We start from the raw sequence: 10529 nt of genomic DNA, 5'->3' as shown, positions 1-10529 counted from the left end.
ACATGAGCAAACCTCTTAGGAAAGGTGTAGATTTTTCAAAGAATGATCTGTGTGAAAATTAATTCAAGGAGATAAAAGAAAAACTTAGTTGTGCCCCTAGGTTAAGAAGTTTTAATCCAAAAGAAACGTCAATATGTAATACAGACACCAGCTAGAAAGGCTATCAAGGGGATGGGGTAGCTCAAAGAACAATTTCTTCTGGTCACAAAGCCTGAAAGAAACAGAAACCAGGTATTCAGTGACAGAGAGAGAGGCTTTAGTAGTGTATTGGGCAACAAGAAAGCTTAAAAGTTCTTTTTGGGGAGGAAAATTTGAAATTAGAACTGATCACAAACCAATGTGTGAGGTTTTTATAAAAGAAGGAACCGATGCTGTCTCAAGTAGGATCACAAAATGGGTGGTTGCACTTCAGGAGTATGATTTTATAATGAAGTACATTCCTGGTGTAGAGAACATTGTGGCAAGTTCCTTGTCCAGATTAGTTACAACAGATGAGAAACAAGACTATGAAGGATTTGAAGATGAAAATGATTTTGATGATGAGATGGTGTGTAGTTTGGATACTGCAGTAATCTCAGAAGAGAAATAGTGTTTTGAATTTCAATCTGATGAGGTTACACAGGACGTATTGTAATTTATGAGAGAAAGGAGTACAAAACCAAAGGAGCTGAAAAAACTAAAGGGTTTTAGTGCATTAGAGATGAATTACTGGAAAATCAAGAATTGCTGTTTCGTGGCACTAGTTAGTTCCACCACAGTCACTCAGAGATTAAATGATTAATCTAGCACATGATGGACACCAAGGTATGTCTAAAACCAAAGAGAGACTCAGGATGACATACTGGTGGACAGGTATGGACATGCAGGTGGAAAGGACAATGGAATGTCTAAAATGTGCCCTCAGTGAGAAGTCAGTGAATTCTAGGCTTCAACCTATGACCGTTAGAGAACGTACCATATCCCCATGACAGGAAGTTGCATTGGATATACTAGGCCCAATACATGGTGAAGGCTATGAAAGTTTTGCAATAGTAGCGATTGGCATGCATTCTCGATGGCCTGAGATATGTGTCACGCAAGGTATTGAGATCAAACATGTGATAAAAGGTGTTTGGAAGGGAAGGTTTGTCACAGTTTTTTTGACTGATTATGGAGTATAATTGGTGTCCAAAGAATTGAGTTTTTTGCAGGAAAGTGGCATAAAATATAAGAAATGTGCACTTTATTATCCCAAAATCTAATGGAATGGTAGAGACCAAAGAGAATGGACTAAGGTGGGAAGATGAAATTGAAAAAAAAGGTTGAAGTGTATAAATTCACACAACACGCCACCACTTGAAAGACTCCCTTTGAATTATTTCATGGTAGACTGTCCAATACTCGAGTGGTTCCAGGTTGGGTGAATGATTTGATGAAAGAATCAGATACATTTGAGATAGGTGATGACTGCAAGTGGAGAGAGGAAAAGAAAGTTAGTATGCATACAAAAACTTGGAAAAGGGAAAGCAGTAGTAAAAGTAGAAATCGTGTGGCAAAGAAAGAGGAGTAAAACTTATTAAATCACTGAGAGTTTTTAAACTATTTACCAACGCTGTGAAAATAGAAGATTCCCATAAATGAAAAATAAAAAGAGTGGTTCCATATAAAGTAAAGAATCATCTAACTGGAACTACAAATCCTCAAAGTTCATCCAGAAAAACAAAGATAACTAACTCAAGTGGAGTATGTGACAAGGGCAACAAAGTATTTAATGACACTTACAACAAAAGGCCACAGAGAGAAATTAGGTCACCAGTTAACCTGAAAGATTATGTGACATAAGACAGTAATATGTATAGTCAGACATGAAATATTGAACGTCATGTTTAAACATATGTTTTGAATTATTTCTATTGTATATATTTATATTTTATCTAAGTGATATAGTGAGTCAAGATTGTTTAATATATTTTATGTTGTAAAGTGGGAGGTATGTAGGATATAGAATAGAGTGTGTGACTTATGCCTTGTGATCTGGAGCTGGGTCAGTACAGAGAATAGAATGTAGTGAGGTCAGAGAGACCTAAAGCAGCAAGATCGACAGAGAGGAAGAGTGAAGGAGAATAGATGCTGGATGGGTGAGTTCTCATGTAATGAATATACTATGTATATTTACTTTATGCTACAATCTCACACTTCCTTCTTGTGGGCCCCTTGTCACACTAATATTTTGCTACATTTTAATTTTTACAAGTTTTAGGGTTGTGGTATTTGCAGAACTGGGGATCAAGATAACAAATCCAAGGCATGTCGGTTCCAATCATACCTCTTTCCCAGTGTTCATGGAGGATACTCAAATCCTTAAGAACCATTGCATTTCATTGGTTTTTGGCAATGGATTGCTCCACATTCAAACCGCTAGACCACATGTGCTGTTTTTATGGAAAATGTACAACTAACAGGTACCTGGCACCCCCTAGTATTGCTTTGCTGTAGAAACGACCATAAATAGTAGTAGGTAACACAATTAACAGCTGACTTGAGCACAGCACCTCCTTCATTTTGAAATGTCCTCATTAATAGGATTAGCTCCAAAAGGTGTACATACATCCCTGTTGTGAAAGTGTATATCTTTAGTTGCTGGAATATCAAATGTAGAACGTTTTCACATCTTTGCCATTATGACGCTTTCTTTAAATTCCACCTATGGCAGGTTTTCAAGAGGCCCGTCCTGTTGACGCAGACTCTAGATTGGTGTACTGTAGATAAAGAATATAGTTACTTCTGTTCTGTGTATTAATTGATTTAGAACCAATATTGCACGGTGGGTTTCAATATGCAATTGTATTTAAGCGCCTAAAAAGCATGTTACAGCACTTGCCATATCCCACAGTATCTTTCATGATTCTATTTCATTTTGAGTTCCCAGAAGACAATCATACATCACGCTCGGTATCATATAAAAGTATTCAATTCTCTAGGGACTAATGTGGATTCCTTCCCTCCTCAGAGAGATTAATGGTGGATAATTTTTTGATAAAGTGCCCATGACAGCCTTGTGGTTTAAAGGACTGTAGGCATCCTACACAGGGGTGGTCCCAATGGCAAAGCTAAACATGTTCTCTGCACTCCAGCTTGTGGAACATTGTGAGCAGCTGTGGCTAGCCAGACACAGCACACACATCCCTGCCACCCATGGCCATAGTGGGTTATCACTTACTCCTACTCCATCCACAGCTGATGGTCTCCACTAACTTCAAAAAATATATTGGTGGCAGGCACATTTAAGGGAACTGGTTATCAGTGCCTGCTAGAGCAGGTCAGGTTTGTCTTTCACCTATAAGAGACTGAAGCCATTCCAGTAGTGCTGAAAACTCTCAAGTCAGTGGTGAGAGGCACAGTGGTGATAATCCACACAGAAAACAATCCAGAACTTGCATGAGAGAAAACATAGGAAGTCTTATGCCTTGCAGCTTTGCCAACTGGCAAACTCTGTGGGAGTGCATTTATTTTTTTACCGTGGCATCTTCATCCTAATCTCTACCCTTGCAGGGACTGATTACTGCAGAGGAAGCAGCCTTCTCTAGTGTTCACATGAGTGGAGAATTCTCTAGAAATTCCTCAACCACATATCACAAGCTTGGTATTGACCACCCATAAATGCCTTTGTATTTCAGCTGCCTACGAAGGGTATCCAGTTGGCCCCTTCAATACATAGGAGGTTTAGATCCTCATGTTCTATTGGATGGTGATGTGTCTGCATGTCTTCCTTCTAACTCTGATGCTAAGGATCCTCCTGCACATCAAGGAGAACCCAATGTGCACTGTGATCTAATTGTCCCTAGTTTGGCCTCTCCAGATTAGTTCTTGGACCTACTTCATTATCTTCAATGGGTCCACATTTGCATCACCCAGAGGTGTGACCTCCTAGAGATGGAACAAGGGAAAGTACTGCACTCCATCTATGCGCATGGTTCCTGAGGAGCTATCCCTTGTAAATCTTGGACTATTCTCAGGGACATACTGAAGCAGAATGGAAATTCTCGACCAGAACTCTATGGAACAGTGAATGACTCAGGGTCTGTCAATGGGCCAGAGCAAAGAATATCAGATTGCTCACATGTTCATTGATTGATGTCATGACCTTTACAAGTTACTTCCTGAGACACAGTCGCATGGACACCTGCAAGACTTAATTCACAGGGAGAGCCCGACTCCACCGCAAATGAAGCCATTAAGAAATATTTGAGGGCCGTAAGGCATTTGGGGCCAGATGTATCAAACATATTTGTGATCGCAAAAATGCATTTTGGTATGTAACAAGTCCAATCTGTGATTCAGTAACTTGTTACCGAATCGCAAATTGGATTTGCGACTACATACCGATTCAGTATTAGGAAGGGGCGTGTAGAGGGCGTCCCTTCCTAATACCAAATCACAGAGGTATGTATGATTGTTTTGTGACCGTGAATGCGGTCGCAAAACAATCGCAGTTACCACCAATTTCAAATTGGTGGTAACCCATTCGCAAAGAGGAAGGGGTCCCCAAGGGACCCCCTCCCCTTTGTGAATGCATGCAAAAACATTTTTTAAGAGCAGGCAGCAGTCCCACGGACCAATGCCTACTCTTAAAAAATGAAAAGAAAACTTTTAATTTTTAATTTTTAGAGGCATCGCGTTTTCCTTTAAGGAAAGCAGGCTGCATTTAAAAAAAAAAAGATTGCTTTATTGAAAAGTAATCACAGACATGGTGGTCTGCTGAGCCCAGCAGGCCACCATCCCTGTGATTGTAGCCATTCGCAAAGGCTCGCAAATTGCGACCTACCTCATGAATATTAATGAATTAAGTCCATTTGTGAGTTCTTGCGAATCGCAGTATGAAACTCCTGGAGTATCATACATTCCAATAGCAATTACTTAATTGCGATTCGCTAAAAATCGCATTCGTTAATTGCCATTGTGAAGAATGATACCTTTGGCCCTTGTTTTCTTCAGTTATTCATTCCACCACCTCCTGGAGCTTGATCTTACCCTCCGGTGGTAATAAGATTCTTTAATGCATGTCTTCCTTCTTGGTGGCAATAATGTCAGACAGGTGCATGGGTTAGTGGCCTGTGTGTCCTACGAGGTGTTGGCCTTTGTAAGACGTACGGTATCAGGAGGAAATTGGAGCAAGAGCTCACACTACAGGAGGAAGCCCTTGCCCAACTGCAGAGCCGAGGTGGGGATTGCAACACTGGAGATGCGGGGCTCCTAGGGGCGCAGGTGAAGGCTACTTGGACTAGGCTATAGGCAGATGCTGCATCAAGAGGGTGACCGGTCGGGGAGCATGCTGGCCTAGTCGCTTAAGTGTAAGAGAATCCCGCCGTTGATTCTGTCACTCTGGGGACTGACGGGGGAGATGGTGGTAGGACAAATGCAGGTCAACTCACTATTGTGAGAACACCAGATGGGAGTGTATGAGTCCCATTGCAGACAGTTCAACTGTGGACGAATTCCTTGATGGACTTCATATTCCCGAGTTGACTGAGGAGCAGGTCAAATGCCTTGAGGGGAACATAAAGCTGGAGGAGCTACCGGAGGCGCTGCAAGCAATGCCTTGTGGCAAATCCCCAGGCCCAGATGCACTTCCGGGAGAATTTTTTCAGGTGTACTTGGCCTCTCTCCTCCCTGATCTACTGGAGATGCTGTGTGAGGAACGCGAGGAGGGCACGCTGCCAATACACATGCGGTAAGCTATGATAGAAATGATACTGAAGCTGGGTAAGGATCCTACTGACCCTGCCTCTTATCGGCCACTATCCATGTAAAACATAGATGTAAAACTGCTTGCGAAGGTGCTGGCTACACTCTTGGGCCAACTGATAACCCACCTGGCACATGAGGACCAGTGTGGATTTATACCTGGGAGGGGCACCCATATGAACTTACGGAGGCTTTCGCATAAATTGCATAAAACCCAGAGGGCCAGATGTAGGTAGAAAACATTTTGCGAGGTGCAAATTGCAAGTCATAGCGACTCGCAATTTGCACCTCGCAAAATGTTATGCAGAAAGGTGTCTCAGACACCTTCTGCGACTCGCTATATTTATGAGGTGGGTCGCAGTTTGCGACCCCATAGCGAGTCTAGGCACTCACGGGGATGGTGGCCTGCTGGAGACAGCAAACCACCATGTCCGTGACTGCTTTTAAATAAAGCAGTTTTTTTTTTCTCTTTGCAGCCCGTTTTCCGTTTCCCGTTTTCAAGTGGATGGTAACTGCGAGTTGATTTGCGACTGCTTTCGCGGTCACAAATCAACTCTACATCGCGGTGCGACTCGCAAATAGGAAGGGAACACCCCTTCCTATTTGCGAGTCGGAAACACATTTTGCGAGTCGGTACCGACTCCCAAAATGTGTTTCTGCATTGCGTGAGGCCTTTTGAGCCTTGCAAATGGCGTTTTTCGCCGTTTGCGAGGAGCAAAAGGCTACGTACATCTGGCCCAGAGTTCTGCTGTGCGGGCAGCATTGATTCCCCTAGATACTGAAAAGGCATTCAACACCTTATCCTGGGAATATCTATGGGAAGTAATGGACTGCATGGGGTTTGGCCCAGGCTCTATGTCGTGGGTGCATCTATTATATGTGGCACCTAGGGCAAGGGCAAGCACGGGGCTGGTGGTACCTGACCCTTTTTGCATTGAATGTGGTACGAGACAGGGGTGCCCGCTGTCCCTGCTCCTATTCGCGCTTGCCATGGAGCCACTGCCGATACATCTTCGACGGGCCTGCGGGACTGGGGTATAAGGGTGGGCACTGTGAATCATGTTGTGTCCTTGTATGCAGATGACGCCTTAGTGTATGCAACTAACTCGGAGCACTCAGTCCCCCTCCTCATGCGCCTTATGGACGAATTCCGTGCGGCCATGGGCCTGCGCAAGAATGGGCATTAGACAGTTGTTATATCCTCATTCGGAGTCTCGTGCAGCCGCGAGGTTAGCTGCGGCACAAGGACTCCGAGTGGAATGTGCGGCGCGTGTGTCCGGGGGGTTCAACGGCAGTTGGGGCTGAGATTTGGATCTGACGGTCACTGGGGGACACGCTGTATTTACGACACTACATTTATGTTGAATAGAAGACGAAATACAACTTGCTTGTGCCAGACGTCTCTGTTCCTTTGAAGCTCCTAACACAACTTGGCGACAAGCGAAGAAAGACTCAAGTTTTTTCGGTGTGTCTCTCGAGTTGGCTGCACTGCGATTATTCTCAATCTGCCGAGCAGGTGAGCGGAGTCGCAAGGGAGCAGAGCTTCATGGCTGGAGCCTTAAAGGGCCAGGTTCCTGGTCTTAAAGGTGCTTCCTGCCTGCATCCTCTTGGAAGCTATTGACGGTGCGAGCAGAGGGGCAGTTCCGCTTCGTGGTTGGAGTATTAAAGGGGCAGGCTCCTTGTGTAAAGGTGGTTTTTGCCTGCAGCTTTATTGGATCTTAAAGGTGCTGTTCAAAGGTGCTTTTCCCTGTAACCTTATTGGAGTTCTCAAAGGTGCTGCTTATAAAGGAGCATATTGGTGGAGTCATCGTTGGAACCTGGAAGAGGAAGATTTCTCAGGTTGAGGAATCTTAAAGGTGTTTTTATTACACATCATCGGTTGGCCATTTGCACTCTTTGTGGAGAAGGTGTGGAGCATCAAGGAGGGAAGCCACGTAATTGCTCTTTGGTACTCGGATGGAAGCCGCGTAAACTGTGTACATTGGTACTTGAAACTGCGGTTCCGAGCTCAGGAGACTGGGATATTGGATGTGTGTTGAACAATTGTAACAGTGACACGCACACCTGAGTGGTACTCTGTTTGATTCCACTATATGTGATTAATGTATTGTATTATATTGTGCAACATTTTAAAGAGGTTGTCTAAGTCACCAATTGTTTGGCCGCAATTAGAGAAAAATAATAGAAAAAGGTTTGAGCATTTAAAATTTCATGTGAGAATGGCAAATTTACAAATGGCTAATTTACCCTCTGTGTTTTTGGACGAGCGAGGGCTACCAAAGGTCAGATGGAGTCAATGGTTTAGATCGTTCAAAAGTTACTTGATTGCTATTGATGGAGAAGGATTTCCAGTTGCTAGGAAAAAAGCCTTGTTGTATAATTATTTGGGTACAGAGGGTCAAAGGATTTTTGATCACTTACCTGAGGTGCGCTTATCTTTTGATGCAAATGTAGATGAGTGCACTGAGTCTATTAGAAAATTAGAGAAGCATTTTGAAAAGGAGCCCAGCACAATTGTTGAGAGACATGAGACTATTGATGACTTTATTGCTGAATTGAGAATATCAGCATCCTCATGTGAATTTGGTGGAACCATTGAACAGTATCTGAGAGATCAGCTAGTTGTGAACTGTTTTAATCACAAGGTTCAGGAAAGGATTTTATGCAGTACGAACCCGACTTTGACTGAAACGCTTGAGATTGCAAGAGGAATTGAAAGATCACAGATGGCCTCAAAAGTTTTTAACAAAAGTAAGATTTCATGTGAGAGTGTCAATGCTGTTGCTTGCAAGATTAAGTCTACTTTGTCGTGCAAGGGAGAAGGGAAGAAGGAAGTGAAGAGTGGGGTCTGTTTTAGATGTGGGTCTAAAAACCATTTGGCTAATGATTCTTGTTGCCCTGCCATAGGTAAATCTTGCTCGAAATGCAAAAAGGTTGGGCATTTTGCATGTGTGTGCAGGAATTCCTCTAGGGTAATGTTGCTTGATGACTTTTCTGAGCAAGATGTGAAAGTAGGAATGTGTGGGGATGGACATAATAAAAGAATGGTTCTCTCAATAAACATGGTTGACACTAGTATTGAAGTGGGTGGAAAAATTGGGGAGCTGGTTTGTATGGTAACTATGGGTACCAATTGTTTGAAAGTAACAGTTGATTCTGAGTCACCTATCACCATAATTTCGGACAAGTTATTTGATAAGTGTTGGCAAGGGGTAGCTTTCCATGCCCCCGATGTTCATACCATAGCCTTTGGGGGTCAAGAGATAGAATTATGTGGCTATTTTATGTAACAATTGCAGTAGAAGGATAGGTCCATTCATACCAAGGTATATGTTGCAAAACAAGGGTATAACATTCTAGAATGGAAGGACCAGGGTAAGTTTGGGATGATCATTAAACCTGGAAGTGCTCATCCAATCTCTTTGGTTGACAGTGTGGAAGGGATCTATGGTACATCGGAGGAAGTGTTGTCTAAACATAGTGCTGTGTTTGCAGACAACTTGGGGATGGTTAAAAATGTTGAGCACAAAATCATTCTTAAGCCTAATGCTGTTCCAGTCACACATAAAGTTTGTAATGTTCCGTTATGCATTAGGCAGAAACGTAAAGATCATTTGACACAGCTGTGCAAGGACGGGATGATTGAACCAATAGAGTCCTCGCAATGGATTTCTCCCATTGTGTTAGCGATTAAAAAAATCTGGGCACCTGAGACTTTGTGTGGTCCTCAGATATTTGAATAAGAACATTCAGGTTGACTGTTTCCCTTTGCCCAGGATACAAGACATGTTGGCCCAGTTGGGTGGAGCTAAGATTTTCTCGATTCTTGATCTGAGAGCGGCATATCATCAAGTGGAACTCAGTCAGGAATCTAGAGATCTTACTGCTTTTAACACGCCGTTTGGGACATTCCGGTTTCTGAGGATGCCGTTTAGGTTGGCTTTGGCAGCTTCAGTTTTCCAAAAACTGATGTATCATTAATTTGGCGAAGAGAAGGGAGTTTTGATGTATCAGGATGATATTTTGATTAGTTCAGATTCTGTTCAGTCTCATTTGGCCAAGTTAGACAACATTCTGGATATTCTTGAGGTTCAAGGGATGACAGTGTCTAAACAAAAATGGAAATTTATGCTGAAGGAAGTAGGGTATTTGGGTCACAAGATTTCTGAACTTGGCATTAAACCTAAAGATGATCTTTTATTAGCTATATACAAGTGTGCACCACCGAAGGATAAAGACCAATTGAGATCCTTTCTGGGTCTGTGCGAATATTATGCAAGGTTTGTGCAGAATTTTGCCTTGCAATGCGAACCTTTACGGAAATTGTTGCGTAAAAATGTAAAGTATGTTTGGGGAGAAGAACAAGCTGAAGCTTTCAATATTCTGAAGAAGATCATTATGGAAGCATCTGCGATTCAACCATTCAATGGGAAAGCGCTGTCGGTGGTGACGGTGGATGCAAGTAATACTGGGATTCGTGCAGTGTTGACACAACTGGTGGATGGTCGCGAGCACACTGTAGCATTTGCCTCGCACAGACTGACGCTTTCTGAGAACAACTACAGCACTACTGAAAAAGAAGCGTTAGCTTGTGTATGGGGTGTTCATCATTTTTCTACGTATTTATGGGGACGGGAGTTTGTGTTGGTTACAGACCATAAACCGTTGATGTATTTGTGGAACGAAAAAGGGAAGGAAAATGCAAGTCCTCGATTGGTCTAAAATGCATGCTTTTAACTTCACAATGAAACATATCCAAGGTGGGCAGAATTGCAGGGCTGACTTTTTATCGAAGTGTCCTGTAT

The 10529-nt window shown here is 42.8% G+C and overlaps 1 protein-coding gene across 1 annotated transcript in view; it reads right to left on the bottom strand.

The window, feature by feature from the left end:
• LOC138282526 (uncharacterized) overlaps positions 1-10529 on the bottom strand; it is a 135178-nt gene that overhangs the window by 82814 nt on the left and 41835 nt on the right. The window lies entirely within an intron of this gene.

Source organism: Pleurodeles waltl, chromosome 2_2, assembly GCF_031143425.1.
Source record: "Pleurodeles waltl isolate 20211129_DDA chromosome 2_2, aPleWal1.hap1.20221129, whole genome shotgun sequence".
In the NCBI taxonomy this organism is placed as follows: Eukaryota; Metazoa; Chordata; class Amphibia; order Caudata; family Salamandridae; genus Pleurodeles; species Pleurodeles waltl.
Note: the sequence above shows the minus strand (reverse complement) of the source record. Positions and strands in the feature narration are given on the sequence as shown.